Here is a 17,374-nt window from a genome sequence, read left to right as displayed (position 1 = left end):
GTCTGTGTGGGACCCAAGATTCTGCATCTTTAACTAGGTCCCAGGTGATGCTAATGCAGTCCCTGGACTATACCAAGAGGAGTGAGGATCTAGACTTTAGGGTGTCATGATGGAGACCATCAAAAATAGCGTGGCTTCTAGTCTGCTTGAGAATGGCACCTCTTCCTGACAGTAGCACAAAAGTCCTGCCTGTCTCCAGAGGTGACAGTAGAAAGTAATGAGACTGATTCCAGAAGCTGCACACCTCAAATCAGTCTCGCTGCTTTATACTCACACCTCTTCCTTAGATAAGACTCGAAAGTGCTCCTCCTGGCCAGTCCCTGCCCTCTTAAAAGTGGCATCACACACCACTGCATGGATGGTGTCAATCCCTAGAAGTGACCTCAGAGCGTCTTCACTGGAACCACAACAATAGAAACTTAAACATGGCAAATGGCTATGCAGTACAGCTCCCGATATCTGGTCCACTAAGTTGACCTTTGAGCTTAGTGTGGGAATTTCTTGCCTCCTTTCTATCACTTCTGAGAACAAATTCTATAAGCAGAAATGCCTGGAATTATTGTCTGGGGTCGAGGTGTTTTGTTTCAATATAAGCTGGCCAGTCTGGAACCAAAAGGACGAATGTTTAACTTGTATAATCTTCTTGCAGGGAAACAGGCAAGTGTTTTTGCAAGCATAAAAGGCACAAAGTGGAGTTTATTTTTGGTCAGAGAGATGAAGAAGTAAATCACAAGGCAAAATTTGTTGTTTGTTTGAAGAGGGGAGCAGTATTAACAAGCAAATAAAATGCCTTGTATGATTTCCAGAGTTATAATTATAGATCCTAATCTTGCAAATACATGTCACCAAATGCACAACATTTTGGGAATGATGGTAAAATTGTATGACTGAAAAAATCATAAATATTTAAGCTATATTGTTTTATTAATAAATTGGGTACTTACAGAATTCTTCTAAGAGTTGTGGTCTTGTTTCTCTTTTCAAGGCAATTTCCTAACAATAATTTATTTCATGTAGGCAATGTGGCCTCAGAGTAGAAGTAGCTCTTTCACAGTCCAATGGAAACATGGATCACTGCTTCTAATAAACAAGAAATTAAAATATTTAGGTGCAATATTACAGAAATATCTGGTGATTATATCTAACCCCAAACCAAGACATGAACTTACATGTCTATATACCTGGAACACAGTAAACACTCAATAGACATTTAATAAATACAGAGATGACTAATAAAATAAGTAAATGAATGAATAGTCTTGTTAATACGCCTTATGATCAATCTTTAATCCACTGTAGATTTCACAGGTAGGTTAAGTGTTTGTGTCTATCAATTAAATGATGCACCCTGTCATTCACAAAGATCTGTTAGGATCTCTACACTCATGTCAGGATTCCTGGAGTCTGTGAGATGGGGCAGAGAGGACAGAGTGCAGTTGGCCTGGCAGAACCTTAAGGCAGTTTACTTTCCTTTTCACAGTCAGACTCAAGTTCATCTCAAAAGAACAATAAAAATAATATCTATGAATTATTGAAGGGTGTCTTAGTCAGGTCAAGTTGCTATAACAAAATACCATAAACTGGGTAGCTTAAACAACAGAAATTTACTTCTCACAGTTCTGAAGTCTGGAAAGTCAAAGATCAAAGTACAAGTCAATTTGGCTCCTGGTGAGAGCTCACCTCTGGCTTGCAGACAGCCACCTTCTTACTATGTCCTATCATGATAGAGAGAGAGAGAGCTAGCTTTCTGGTCTCTTCTTATAAGGGCACTAATCTCATCACAAGGATCCCACCCTCATGACCTCATCTAAGCCTAATTATCTTCAAAAGTCCCCACCTCTTCATACCATCACATTGAGGGGTAGGGCTTCATATATGAATTTTGGAGGGACACTAATATTCAGTTCATAACAAAAGGTTACTGTGTGCCAGGCACTGTTCTAAGTGCTTGTAATGTACTATCTCATTTAATCCTCCCAACATCCTCATGAGATCGGTAGTATTAATAGCCTTACTTTGCAGATGAGGAAACTGAGACACAGAGAGATTAGGTAGCTTGCCAGGACTGCACAGCTATGGAAGTTCAGAGCCAGGATTTAAATATGGATACTCTGGCTCCTAAACCCAAACTCATTGTATAATCCCCATTTCGGCTATCCTTCTTGCACTATACTCATTCATTTGCCATATCAAGCAGCAGATTATTAGGAAATTTGAGAGAAATTAGCCTTAAAATATCCTTTGCTCCCAAATTCAGAAAGATCCGTCTCATCTGATGATCTCAGATTGTTGTTTTGGGCACTTGGTGTCTCGTGATGTACAACATCCCTCCCTGAAAGCAATAGAAAATTCTCAAGCCACAACCAGGTCTCCCCAACTTCTTGCCATCAAGGAGACCATTTAGGTTGGACATTACAAATACAGATGCTTCCAAGAGCTGCACAAGCCATAGGAATAACTAAGAAAAAAACAGGTTTTAACAGAGGGACATAAAGAGTAAAGTAAGAAGAATGGAGGGAAACTGGAACGCATGTGTCCAGAAGGCAGCTGCTACCCAGGTCCAGGGGCCATGCAAGAATGTGGACCTAATGCAGCCAGCCCATCCAGTTTTTTAAGAAAACTGAAAAACATGGTATTTCACATAAAACCTACTGATCTATAAATATTGAAAGCTCATTTAAAATTCAGTAACTGTTTAAAAAGACGACAAGAGCTGGCTGGGTGCCGTGGTTCACACCTGTAATCCCAGCAGTTTGGGAGGCCGAGGCAGGCGGATCACCTGAGGTCAGGAGGTCGAGACCAGCCTGGCCAACATGGTGAAACCGCATCTCTACTAAAATACAAAAGTTAGCCGGGTGTGGTGGTGCATGCCTGTAATCCCAGCTCCCCAGGGGGTTGAGGCAGGAGAACCGCTTGAACCTGAGGCAGAGGTAGCAGTGAGCCGAGATCGCACTACTGCACTCCAGCCTGGGTGACAGGGCAGGGCAAGACTCAGTCTAAAAAAAAAATTGCAAGAACCAATCTGTGCAAGTCAAATGAAAACTACCTCTGGGCTTATGTTTGCTCTGTGTGCAAATTTGGAACCACTGAGTTATATCTGTGTATGGCCTGCTCTCCACTGGGTCTCAATAGATAATATACACACTTTAAAATTCTTGAAGAACCTAAAGAGGCTTTATTTCTGTGGCTTATATTTATTAACATTTGCTATATTAGGAATTGAAACTGGAAATGGAATATATTTATTAATTTATTTAAATAGCAATAATAGACCCATTACATGATAACATAAATAAAATACTTTCATAACAAACTATACTTTCAAAACCAAAAAATAGTCAGTGAGAAGTGCAGCATTGCTTTATAATTTTTCAAATCTTTAGTGCCTTGTTTAATAAAAGATTGCCAGATTCTTATATCTGCTTCTGTATTCAATGTGTTGTGAAATGATGTTTTGGTTAAAGTACAATGTTGAAAACCTGGCCTCACGTGGATATGTAGTTGGAAAGAGGAGAGCTATTTTTAGCTTTTTCAGGTAATTGTCCTTCTTTTTACCACATCCAAACTCAACAAGTGGTAGTTTTTTAAAGGTTAGTTGCAATGTAGAATATGAAATCATATCAATAAAATTGTCCTAGCATTTTCAATGGTTCTTTTACCCATGCACTATTTTGTAGCATCATGTACTGGGCATTCAGAAAATATTGATCCACTCAGCTATTTAGATGTTCCAAATGCTTGCACAGTTTATTTTATAATATCAAAAAACCCTGCATTTTCTATTGCTGTACAATATCACTGCTGATCTCACCAGACAGTCTTTAAGTATGGAGAACTTGTCAAATTATGGTGGCAGGTTCAGGCTTTCCAAAACTCTAATCTTTGTTAGGAAGCTCAAATGTTATCATTGCCAACAAATACTGTCAGTTGTTTTTCTTGAAGTGACAGGCTCACTTCAATCATTTTTAAGAAAATATCTCCCAAGTCTGAATAGCTCTGGCTTATCTGTCAGTCATTTTACAAGTAAAAATGATGTTCTATGAGGGAAAAAAGCAGCTAGATCAGCTCCAAACACAATGGCACGTATGCGTTTCCTTGAGGCAACCATTTTAGGTTAAAATGCAGCAAAAGCACTTTCTGGTGCTTTGCAATTTGTCTCCCAGCATTTGAAAAACATGAACTCATGGGTCAAAATTTAATAAAAATAATAATTTTCCTACTGCACCAGGAACAGTGTTAAGTAAAACTGTATGTTTTTTCTTCAAGTGTGTGATGATGGTGAAAAATACAGGGAACACTAGTACCGTGTGGTGCCACTTTCTTGATGTGAGCTAAAGCCCCAACAGTTTTATCCACCATCGCTTTTGCACCATTGATGCCAGTGTCAATATAGAGAAAAAGGTGAAAAACATTTTAATGTTATTATGAAAATAGTTTTTACCTCAGAGACCCCCTGAAAGAGTCTCAGGGACCTCACTCTGAGAACTGCTTTTTATAGCCTACTTGCCAAAGTTGTATTTGTTTGCTATTTCTGTATAACACATCTACAAACTTAGTGTGTAAAAACAACACACATTGATAATCTCACTGTTTCTATAGGTCAGAAATCCAAGAAGACTCAGGTGCATCCTCTGCTTAAAGTCTCATAAGGCTGAAATCAAGGTGTCAGTAGGGCTGTGTTCCTTACTAGATGCTCTGGAAAGAATCTGCTTCCAAGCTCACTCGGGTTGTTGGTTGCAGTTGCAGAACTGAAGTCCCTGTTTTCTTGCTGGCTATCAGCTGGGCAAGAAAGTAGAGGGGAGGGCAGTGTCAGGGATGGTGGGGTGGGGGCAGACACAATCTTTACTCTGAAGGGCTTCTCACATTCCCTCTCACGCTCTCCATGGGGCCCCCTCCAGCACTGATGTGTCTTTCTCAAACATTGACTCTAACTTCTTTTTCTGCTGTATTTCACTGACTCCAGCCAAAGAAAGTTTTCTGCTTTTAAGGGTTTATGATTAGATTGGCCCACCCAGACAATCCAAGATCCTAAGCTCTGTAACCATAATTATATCATTCAAGTCGTAAACCCATAAACAGAACATGTTTATGGGTTCCAGGGACTAGGGCTTGGACTTATTTGGGGGGCCATTCTGCCTACCACAAAAGAAATGCAAAATATTACTAGATGATTCTTAGAGTAAATGTGGGTTGTTCAAGAATTGTAAAAAGGCTTCCCGTGGTAATAGAAGAAAAATACAGACCAAGTCAAGGAGTGGTGTTAAAAAATACTGCTGATTCTAGACCTTGCCTAGGAGAGGTTATTCTAAATCTGCTTGAATACCTCCCGTTTTTTAGTCTACCCCACTTGATAAGCACCAACCTTGCACTAGGCTTGGGGTGAGAACTAGGGGGATGGGAGTTAAAGTGAGAGAGGCAGAGATAAAAATATTTGGTCCCTGCTCCTGGAGGAGCTCACAGCCTAGAGCTGCCCTCTGACTCTAGGACTTTGGGATCCCATTAGACATATTATATATGCCTTAACACTTAAGACGTTTACTATTTGTGGACTTTCTCACGAAGATGTTCTCAAACATTGAAAGTAGAGTAGTGGTGTAGGAAGAGAGGTAAGGACACAGGTGAGAAGAACAGTCAAGCCAGTCAACCATGTTTATCATCATCCCCTTCCTTGCCCTCCACATGAAATAGACAATCAAATCCCTCCTTAAAAAACTTCTACTCTCTAATCCTGTCTTGACTCAGTGCCTTCCTCTTGAGCATGGTATGTGAAAATACCTGGTGTTTTCAAGCCAAAACATGAATTCAAATCCAATCTCTGCTATTTAAGAGTGGGATGGTATCTCTGAGCCTCAACTTCCCCATCTGTAGAAGAGGGAGAATGATTCCTACTTTGACAAATTGCTGCGATTTCAGATAATGTATGCAAGCACCTTAGAACAATGTCTGGAGGTTGTATTCCCTGAAAAGCAAACTCTAAGATCAAGATTAGAATGCAGATAGACTATTAAGGGAGTATTATCAGGATCATGAACTGCAGAAGGAAAGAAAAGGAAGTGGCACTCTGATCCCATAAGAAGCTTTGAAGGGGCAGCCCTTTGAAGTGATCCCAAGCTGGGGAAAAGGGGCCTGGCCTTTATACCCCATCATAGATAAGCCAGCAGATACCTCAAAAGAAGGGTTGGTTTTGGTCAAAGCATCTCTTTTCAACTAACGAAATTTCAGAAAAGTTGAGCCTCTGGGTCTCAGCAACTGGAAGAATAAATTCTCAAGCCTGAATGGGGAGATCTGGGTTGCAAAACACAACATCTATGACACCCGGCATTTGCCACACTACTCGGTATATTGTGACATTTGCTATTATTACTGCCATCATTTTTTCGTTATTAATTTTTAAATTTTTTATTTATTTTTTGAGACACAGTTCCACTCTTGTTGCCCAGGCTGGAGTGCAGTGGCGCAATCTCGGCTCACTACAACCTCTGCCTCCCAGGTTCAAGCAATTCTCTTGCCTCAGCCTCCTTAGCTGAGATTACAGGCATGCCCGGCTAATTTTGTATTTTTAGTAGAGACTGGGTGTCACCATGGTCAGGCTAGTCTCAAACTCCTGACCTCAAGTGATCCACCCACCTCAGACTCCCAAAGTGCTGGGATTACAGGCGTAAGCCACCACACCCGGTTTTTATTATTATATTATTTTGTTGAGACACAGTCTCACTCTATCGCCCAGGCTGGAGTGCAGTGACATGATCTCAGCTCACTGCAATCTCTGCCTCCCAGGTTCAAGCGATTCTCATGCCTCAATCTCCCGAGTAGCTGGGATTACAGGCACCTGCCACCGCACCCGGCTAATTTATGTATTTTTTTAGTGGAGACGGGGTTTCACCACGTTGGCCAGGCTGGTCTCAAACTCCTGACCTCAGGTGATCCACCTGCCTCGGCCTCCCAAAGTGCTGGGATTACAGGTGTGAGCCACCGTGCCCGACCCCGGCTAATTATTTTCAATTTTTGTAGAGATGGGGTCTTACTATGTTGTCCAGGCTGGTCTTGAACTCCTGGCCTCAAACAATTCTCCTGCCTCGGCCTCCAAAAGTGCTGGGATTACAGGCATGAGCCACCTCGTCCGGCCTCTCCCTGAGTAACTTCAGTCACTGGTTTCACGCTCACAGTATTAGCGTACCCAGTCGTTGACGCCAGGCATAGCGTCCACACTCATGGCTGCAGTCCGGGCATACAGCAAGGGCTCACCACAGAACGAACGCAGCGGAGCTGGGAGAATACCGGAGGTCTGAGAGGAACCTAAGAAGTTCCCGCCCCTCCTCTATCACATGACAGTCAGGTAAAGTGAGGCCGGGAGAGAGAGGCTTCAGCGGCTCACCCAGCCCCCGTGGGCCTGGATCCAGGGCGTGAGGCTGTGCGCGTGCTCCAAGCTGAGTCCGGCCCGGGTGTACCCCAGCTCGGCCACGCGCCGGCTCAGCTCCATGGCCAGGGCCAGGGGCTCCTGGGAAGGAGGCGGGGGCCCGGGGCATGCTGGGCTTGGGCGAGAGCTGTCCTCCCGGCTACAGAACAGCTCCACCAGGCGGGCAAAAGAGCCGGAGGCCAGGCTGATCCGCTTGCTACGGCAGGGCGGGGTCCGAGGCCAGCAGGGCTAGGCGGAGATTTCAGTTGCTCTTGCTGTTCCAGCCGCTGGGCCACCAAGGCATAGAAGTCTGGAGTAGCTGGGCCAGGCTCTGAACCATAGCAGGGGCGGATGGGCAGAGACCAAGGCCGAGGGGACTCAGAGGGGGCTGCTCCTCGCCCCAGGGAGCAGGGAAGACATCTTCGAAGGCGGCTCAGGAAGTCTGTTGGCTCTTCTTGGGCAGGGCTTCTAGGTGGACTTGGAACAGGAGACCCAGCAGCCTCACCACGCCTAAGGAAGGCAGCTAGGACCCTCAGCGTGTCTTCCCGGAGCCCCAGCTCTTCAGAGCCTGCCATGGAGGCACCTGATCCGGGGCCCCACTGCCGCCTCCTCCACTCAACTTGCCATCTCCTCCACTCAACTCCTACTGTCATCATTTTTACACTTCTTTGTATAGCCACTGCTCCTGACTTATTCTAACCTTATCCCCTCTTGTCTAGAATGTAAAAGATTTTCCTAACTGGTTTCTGTAATCCGTATTACCTTCATCCAATCTGCTCTCCATACTGCTGCCACAGTGGTAGTTAGGAAATAAATCTAAGCATCTCATTGCCCTGCCTAAAATTCTTTAGTGGTTCCCCACCAACTTCAGAATGAAATCCTAATTTTTGAATATGACCTTGAACATAACATGCATCTGACTTTCATCCTGATCCTTGCACACTTTTTCTGCCCACTTTTAGCCACCCCACCCCACCCTACACTGCTAACAAACTCTTCACATTGGTTTGTTGTTTCCCCTATCCCACCCCTTCACCCAGTTAATGTCTACTTATCTTGGGAGACTCAGCTCACATGTCAACTCCTCTCAGAAGCCCTCCTAGGCCTGGCACGGTGGCTCATGCCTGTAATCCCAGCACTTTGGGAGGCCAAGGTGGGCAGATCACCTGAGGTCAGGAGTTAGAAACCAACCTGGCCAACATGATGAAACCCCATTTCTACTAAAAATACAAAAATTAGCCAAGCATGGTAGTGCACACCTGTAATCCTAGCTACTCGGGAGGCTGAGGTGGGAGAATCGCTTGAACCTGGGAGGCAGACGTTGCAGTGAGCCAAAATCGTGCCACTGCACTCCAGGCTGGGTGACAGAGCGAGACTCCGTCTCGAAAAAAAAAAAAAAAGAAAAGAAAAAAAGCCCTCTTCCCTACCCTAGATTAAACTAAATATTTACCTTGTGGATTCCCTTTTTACCTGTGCATACCTCTGTCAGAACTTTTCTCCCCACCTAGTACCTCAGTTTCTCCTAGAGAACAGAGCCCTGTCTTACCTTTAAACTGAGACCCTATTTAGTGCCCAATATGTGATTACAGCATGCAGAAATAAATCTGTAAGAGAAATCATCCTTCTGGTGGGAGGGGAACCACTTACAATAGACCCTCAGTGCAGTTTTTTAGGAAATATAGCTGGCCCAGCACTTTGGGAGGCCGAAAAGATCGAGGCCACCCTGGCAACATGGTGAAACCCCATCTCTACTAAAAATATAAAAATTAGCTGGATGTGGTAGTGGGCGCCTGTAGTCCCAGCTACTTGGGAGGCTGAGGCAGGAGAATCACCTGAACCTGGGAGGTGGAGGTTGCAGTGAGCCGAGAGATCACACCACTGCACTCCAGCCTGGCAACAGAGTGAGACTGTCTCAAAAAAAAAAAAAGAAAGAAAGAAATATAGCTGGTAAGCACAAATCAAATTCTGGTGCATTAACTGTTATTACACCAAAATTCTCAGTTTAGCACCAAGATTTTGAGGCAAACATTATTAAGTACAACAAGCTTATAATACAAGAAAATGTGACCAGTTTCCCAAGGTTTATGCAATGCAATTATGTAATTCAGATGTCCCCCAAGTTTCTCCAGCCTTCCAACAAAATATCCCGACAGGAATGTTATCATCCTATTGGGGTATTTTGTTGGAGCTAGATAGAGGTGGTGGCTCACAACATTTTGAATGTACTGTCACTAAATTTTCCACTTTAAAATGACTAATTTTATGTTATATAGGTTATGTTATGTGAATTTCACGTCAACTTAAATAACACACAATAAAATGTTGTAATACCCCAGTTTATTAGATTAGCATGCCACCCAGTCACTCACCTGGGTCCCCTCCCAACCCATCCTCACCTCTCACTTTGGATGTGGCTCCAGGTTCCTCTGCTAATTATCTCCTGCCCTTGTATCACATTAACAGATTTCTAGGTGGCTGCATTTTTCTTTAAATCATACCCCACACCCACCACCCCTGATACCACCATGGACACATTTTCCTTGCTTAATCCTCCAAAGTGCAACCAAGAACAGAAAGTAGTGTTTAACAAAGCTTTCCCGAAAACTTGTAGTGAACAAAGGAAATTATGATGCAAAAGAGATAAACATAAAACTGAATCCTGTGTTTGCTGTAAGAAGTCATGGGCTATAAAATACATTGTTAATTTAATAACTCAGGAGAAAAGAAAAATCTCATTAAACATTTACAAAGGTTTGATTTTAAAAATTTCATAGTTGCCAATAATAAGACAAATTTATCCCTGCAATTCCATTATCCTTTCTTCTTCAGTGTCAAAATGCATCTAAGCCTTCTTCATATTGCTAATTTAAAGGTTCTCCTGCCATTTGCAGTTATACAGAGCATCACAAAGAAATGTTGGTATTCATAACTGTGTGTGGGATCCTGACCTTTTTGGGTCTTTAGTATGTATAATGTAATAATCAAGTTTACTCAGAAACACTGAAGTTTTGTAGGCATTTCTTATTTTATTAAATGTACAGTGTTTTCTAATTTTAAAACCCCAGTGTAAATTCATAAAGGTGCATCAGGCTGCCATTCCATTCCTGTTTGTGACTCCTGAGAACATAGCAGGATTCTAAAACTCCAGCCTTGTTGATGGAACAAAAAATGCTTTTTCCTAAAAAGTAAATATGGCTTCAAGCTCTGAAATAATTTCTCTAGTGTTGCCCAGGAATTTATGAGGGAAAAAATAGATTCAAAAATATAATGGTATCTTATACTATACAATGTTCTTTTAGGTATATAGAACATACATGCATATATATAACATATATATTATATATATATGTTATATATATATATTATATATATATGTGTTATATATATATTCACTTTTACAAAATTTGAAAGCACGCCTGAGTTTGGCAGGGCTTACTCTAAGGTGGGCAGACACCGCTTCCCCATTAATGTTCCCATCCTGATAGCCAGAGTAGTTTCTAAGACAAGAATTTCTTTTACTGGTGATGAACAGTTTTGGTATATTTCAAGAGGAAGATTTTTTCTTCACTCTTGCATATTGAATCATTTTTCCAAGTAACGTAAAAATGCGAAAAAGGACTTGCCTGCATTCATTAACAACCCAGAGGTAATCCTTGGCAATGCAATGCTGGGATCCACTGGGATTGCAATCCCTGCATCATGGAAAGCAATCAGAGCCCCAAATGTCAAACCCAGGTGGAATGGAGTGTGGGATATTAAAAATATCTATACCCACAGGAACTGAATTAGACTGAGAAAATAATTTCATAATCTAAACTAATTCATTTAGAATTTATTAAGCAAATGAATTGAAAGTGACTAAAAATATCATTAAATTATAGCCACAGCTCAGAAATTACCATCCTATTCTGTCTATGTTTTGTTTTTAGTATCTTTAGGATCAAAATGAGCTTACCTGAGCTGCCCCACATGAGCTGCCTCACCTGTAGGATTTAGTCTTTATTTTTTTCCTGCAGATCTCAGCCCATCCTAGAAAGTACATTTGTCTATTCTAGCAAGAATGGATAACAAGCTGATCTGATACTCCAAAAGAAGGCAGAATCATTATGACTATGACCAAGAATTTTGGTGCCAGGCAGAAACAGATTCCCCAGAGAATGTGTAAATTTAGTTAACCTCTCTGACCTTCAGGTTTCTTATTTGTAAAATGAAGAAAATATTATCTACCTCTTAAGAGTTCTTGTGAGTACTTAAGAAGATAATATCTTTAAAGTGTTTTATCAATGTATGGCACATCATAAAGGTGTCTGTAAGTCATTATTTATAGCATAATGGGCAAGTTGTACAGCCTAGAAGGCAAAAGCCTGGCAATACATAAATAAATAAAGCAAGCTGAAAAAATGCAAAAACCTATAGCATTTCATGGCCCTCAATATAGTGACTAGCTCATTGATAAATGTTTGACCTGAGCCAGGCCAAATAATTCAAACCTAGGACTTTTGGGCTTGGATTATTTTGCTGGAGCTCTTAGGAGAATAGAACTCCTTTGGTGTTACTACACTGTGAGAATAGGAATCTGAGTGTGCAGGAGGCCATCCTGCCGCCTCATGGAAATGAGGCCAAAACAGAAGAAAGCAGAACATAAGAGATAAAATTGAAAAAAGAACAAGATAGCATCCTGATGACCTCAGTTGGGCTCTGGATCCAGCATTGCCTAAAGTGAGATCTACCATTGAAATTTTCAGCCACAAACGCCTATGAATTTTCTTTTCATTTAATTCAGTTGAAGTTGGACTTTTGTTTCTTGCAATTAAAGATTTCTGACTAATATAGCTCGGCTTTTGGCAGAGAGAAATATAGTGGGGCAGAGGTAGACAGAGGCAGTGCTGCACGGCCATTCCTCCTCTACCCCACCAGCCACAAAGGGAACTCATTCCCATGACCTCCTTTCTGGTCCTTGAACCCTTATGGCAAAAAGGAGTATCTAAATTAATATGATGATATTGCTAATCTAATATTTTATTCTAAGCAGTCTGCCCTAGAACCTTGGAGAACAGGTTCATCTTTGATTTCCCCATGGGACTAAGCACATACCTAGCAGATAGCATGTAGACAGCAGATGCACATAGGATTTGGAACACAGAGGTGCTTGGATATTTGTTGAAGAAGGCAAAAATATTGCCCAATCACCAACCTCTACTTCACTTTCTTACATGAGATGGAAAAGAGACAGAGGCGATTCAATTTGCTGTAGCCTAGATCAAATCATTTGAGTTGCCACTGCAGAGAAAAGGCAAAAGGACAGACCATTATAGTGTCCTCCTCTCCTCCATCTCTGGGAAACCCACTGTGTGCCTTCCCAATATTTTCTATTGACCGCTCCTTACTATTTCCCTGGTGTGCATTATATAATGGCTCCTTATATATTTTATTTCAGGATTTGGAATAAGATGATTCACACTTATATGCATAATACAATGGGGCGAGTAAAAAAAAAATCTCATATTCCTAGAAGCAGGAAGGACACAGTGATTATGGTGTTTTCTAAGTTTGCTGGAAGTTTGATGGGGGGAACTGAGGGTTTGAGGGAGAATGGCTTCTTGTCCCCCATGCTGGCTTCATTTTCTTCCTCAGAAGACCACTGTGCTTTAAAGCCCGAGAAAGTACCCACTGCAACCAGCACCTTTTTTCTGCTTGAGACCTCCCATGTGCCCATTGTTGGGACATTCACCTGTACTCATGGGAGAAAGTGTCCAGTTTAGATGACGAAGACTATTTCCCTTAGAACCAATGTTGATATATCTTATTTTCTTCTCTGACCAAGTCACAGGCTTCTTTTTGCCAAGGACTTGCCTACTCATAATGACATTTTACATGTGAACATTTCCAATCTAATTGATGTTTCATTTTTTAAATTATTTTCCCCTTCCTTTCTGGCCATAACTTAAGCAAGGAGACATTTTATAAAGAATTCTGCTTTCAGTCTCCCAAAACAGCAAGCTCAAAGGCCGAGGATCACATGAAGTGGAAATAATAAGAACGTGAATTAGGAGACCTTGGGTCTAAACCAGGTTGTACTAGGTAAATGGCTTCACGAGGGATGTTTCTAGATATGTTGTCTTGGACAACTTACCTAACCTCTCCAACCACTGTACTTTCCTCATAGATTGTTGTGGGAGTGAAATGAAATAATATTTGCAAAACATTTAGCATAACACCAGACACTACATAAATAAATTCAAAAGTAAATTTATTATTGGTGATTTTATTACTGCTATTATTACTGTCATGGTATAACAGGAGTTCTTTTGCCAAAGAACACACATTCTCTCAAACAAATTATCATTCCCATCATGATGAACTCACTTGAAGGAACTTGTTTTCTTTTAAAGTCAAGTCTGCAGACACACCTGGCATTCTCTGCAATGCTCCTGGACTGGGGATTGTGAACTTCAAGGAGGAAGAAAGAGATGGAAGGATGACAGGCAAGTGCACCTTGTCCAGAAAGGAGTCATGGCTTCCTGGTGCAGTTAATGATGATGATGCTGCTGACGATGTTTTTAAACAGCGAAAACACTACTTTTGCATATGTTGTATTTCCATAGTAGTAAAAGGAAGCCAGCAAACGTGAAGATAAAGGACACTAGAGGCCAAAAGAATGACGACAGGGTCTCCTAACATCTTCTTAGGAGTCTTGCATGATTACATCAAGATGAATTATTCATGCTAAAAACATCAATGAGAAAGTTAGAAAAGGATGTATGGAGATTTTTTAATAATGATTATAATACCTAACAGAAAGTGAATATAAATATTATTATTAACAATTGTAGTCAGCATTATTTTAGTTCTTACTATGTGCCAGGTACTGTGTTGAGCACTTTATATACATTATTTCCTTTAATCTGTACTGTTACCTTGTGAAGGAAGTATTTTTTTATCATACTTTAAAGATGAGGAAGCTCAGAGAAACTGAGAAACTAAGTGATTCCCCGAGATGCATAGAAATAGTGACAAAAATAGGATTTAGGATTTGAACCAAGACCTGACATTTTTTAAAAAAAAAAAGCTCTTGGCTATTATATGAGTATATCAATATTAAGCCCTCTGCTTCTGCTAACGTTGCTGGTGGAGGAGGCAGAAGCATGCCGATGGGCAAGACACAAACTCTTCCTTTTGCCAGATGTTTGGTAACCCAAGTTCAGGCCTTTTCACCCAAGTCATAGTTCTGGGGTTGCCTCTACTCCTGCTGGTATGGTAATTCTGGCTACTTTCTCAGTATTTCATACCAGATTTCCACATATTTTTGAGTTTTTTGTTATTGAAGTATAATTCACATACCATGAAAGTCACCCTTTCAACATGAACAGGTCAGTTGTTAGTATATGCACAAAGTACACGCATCTGCAACCATCACTTCTAAGACTTCCAAGTGTTTCTGGAGCTCTTATTATAAATACGGGGTTCCTGCAAAGGCCAAACAACCATATCCTACGACTCTGCCTTTACAGAGTTTGCAATTTAATTGAGAAGCCATGATTTAGAAGCTTGAGGCTTCTCACTACTTATAATAAAAGAGAATTATACCATGCAAGAATATAAATATATATATTATACACACATACACACACACACACCACAATAATTGCTAAGAAAAGAGGGGAGCTAACAGCCAGGGCTATTGATTATGAGAAAGTCTTCATGGAGGGGGCAGGCCTAAGGCAGGCCTTGCAGATGAGGGAGAATTGGAGAGGTGGTGTGAGCAAGGAGGGACATCAGATGCAAGGCTAAATGGTTCAAGTGTTAAACTCTTGCCAAGCATAACTGTTTGCCCTACTGAGAGACTGGCTGAGACTTTAATAGGAAATAAAAAAGAGATTAGATGAAGCACAGTGATTTCACCCAGAAAGCACCTGGTCTATTTCAAGGTAATTTATATAATTGTGACCAGAAGCTCGTCTCAGAAGCTCAGGTGTGTTGCTCATTCGCTTCAGCGGGATGCGTGCTTTGTGAAGCAAGGATACATTTGGACCTAGGTTGGAAATTCCCACTCTAAAAAGCCATTTTGTTCCATTTTGAAATAAAGGGACAGTGAAAGCCGTGCCCCACGATGCTTCATGGTTACTAAAACTGCAAAGGCATTTATTTCTGCCTGGGCATAAAGAATTATTTTAAGCATCATCTCCCGGGTTCCTTGGTTACTAAGGGAATCCTGTCTCGTCTCAGCTCAGCGGCACAGATGGGTAAGTTGCCATGACGATCCTGAAAGGCCTGGTTGGAGTCTAATACCACAAACGGAGGGACCACTGTCACCGCGTGACCCCTGAAAGCTAGCAGTGCCCTTTCTCCCCCTTGCAGCTTGTCCATTCCTCCTACTGGACCCACATCAGCTGCCCAGTCCTTGCCACTGGGGGTCACAGGCACAGTGGAAAGGGAGCTCAATGTCAGCGGCTCACCCTGTTTGATGGTAAATCTCCCCTTCGGTCCCAGACTGTGCTTTGACGCTGGATCATAGTCAAGTCCCCATATCCTTTTAGGCATATACAATTCTTCAAGCCTGGCCTTTGAAGGGAGGACACACTAGTTTTTTATCCAAAAGCTACACTGGGTAGCACAAGAAAATATGGAATAAAGCTTATTTTTTCTCCTGTAAGCCAGACAGACATAGCCTGAAGCTTTTTCACAAGGTAAAAACACCCCACACAATAATTGCTAAGAAACGGGGGAGCTAACAGCCAGGGCTATTGATTATGAGAAAGTCCTCATGGAGGGGGCAGGCCTAAGGCAGGCCTTGCAGATGAGGGAGAATTGGAGAGGTGGTGTGAGAAGGAGGGACATCAGATGCAAGGAACTGTCAGGCTAAATGGTTCAAGTGTTAAACTCTTGATAGTCAGAATTGGTCAATCCCTGCAACTACCTAGATGCAACTTCATTATTTCACATGGACATATGCATGGTGCTTGTGGTTCTAAAGATGGCTGCAACAATCTTCCATCCACGTGTTCTTCTTACAATGTGGCTTTGCCATGTTCACATTCAGGGGTGGGTCTGTGTTTCTTCCCCTTAAATATGGGCCAGCTTGTGACTGAAGTCAAGTGATACTACGTGACTCTCAAGGCTAGGTCACACCAAAGGAAATCTGGTTCTCTTGGCTAGCTTGCCCTGGGAACCCAAACACCAAATTTTGTACATACATCTCTGCTTTGGCATTTACCTCCTCCTGTTTACCTCCTTTGTCTTTTCTGCTACACTGTGAGTTCCTCGAAGACTGAGATTTTTGTCTTGATGCTCTAGAGTAGAAGAAAAATGGGAGACTGATTGGAGATTTTAAAGCCAGACAAACCTAGTTTTGAATTTCCTGTGCTACCTATTAGCTAAGTGTTCAAGTTGCTTACCTTTCTTTCACTCTTGTTGCCCAGGCTGGAGTGCAATGGCACGACCTTGGCTCACTGCAACCTCCACCCCCTGGGTTCAAGCAATTCTCCTGCCTCAGCCTCCCAAGTAGCTGGGATTACAGGCGCCTGCCACCACACTCGGCTAATTTTTGTATTTTTAATAGAGATGGGTTGCTCCATATTGGTCAGGCTGGTCTTGAACTCCTGACCTCAGGTGATTCACCCACCTCAGCCTCCCAAAGTGCTAGGATTACAGGTGTAAGCCACTGCACCTGGCCAAGTTGCTTACTCTTTAACTGACATGCACTCACATATGTAAAATAGTGAACATATCTATCATTATTGTCAGGAGAAACTTTGATGGTGTCTATTCTGAGCCAATTACCTGACATATAAAATGCCCAATAAATAACAGGTATTATCATTGTTATTTTATCTTCTACATTGAGTGAAGTGTGATTCAAATTCATTTGATTATTTAAACAATATTTGTCAAGCACCTACTACTAAAAACTGTATATTTCACAGTTGATATGCAATCGAGTATTTTTAATATATGGATGTACAAAATAATGCAACTGAT

General features: G+C 41.8%; 1 long non-coding RNA gene and 1 pseudogene across 1 annotated transcript; both read right to left on the bottom strand.

Annotated features, from left to right (window-relative positions):
• Positions 1 to 8,052, bottom strand: part of LOC460700 (bcl-2-like protein 12) — a 39,901-nt pseudogene extending 31,849 nt beyond the window's left edge.
• A 5,577-nt stretch (positions 8,053 to 13,629) lies between these two features.
• On the bottom strand, positions 13,630 to 16,686 carry LOC134809597 (uncharacterized). Its single transcript, XR_010155794.1, has 2 exons — positions 16,611 to 16,686; positions 13,630 to 14,122 (listed from the first exon to the last, which is right to left on the bottom strand). It is a non-coding gene; the product is annotated as an uncharacterized LOC134809597 (long non-coding RNA).
• Between the last annotated feature and the right edge of the window lie 688 nt (positions 16,687 to 17,374).

The sequence above is a fragment of the Pan troglodytes genome, chromosome 2 (genome assembly GCF_028858775.2).
Source record: "Pan troglodytes isolate AG18354 chromosome 2, NHGRI_mPanTro3-v2.0_pri, whole genome shotgun sequence".
NCBI classification, from domain to species: Eukaryota; Metazoa; Chordata; class Mammalia; order Primates; family Hominidae; genus Pan; species Pan troglodytes.
The sequence above is the reverse complement of the archived record's forward strand: the minus strand, read 5'-3'. Positions and strand labels throughout refer to the sequence as shown.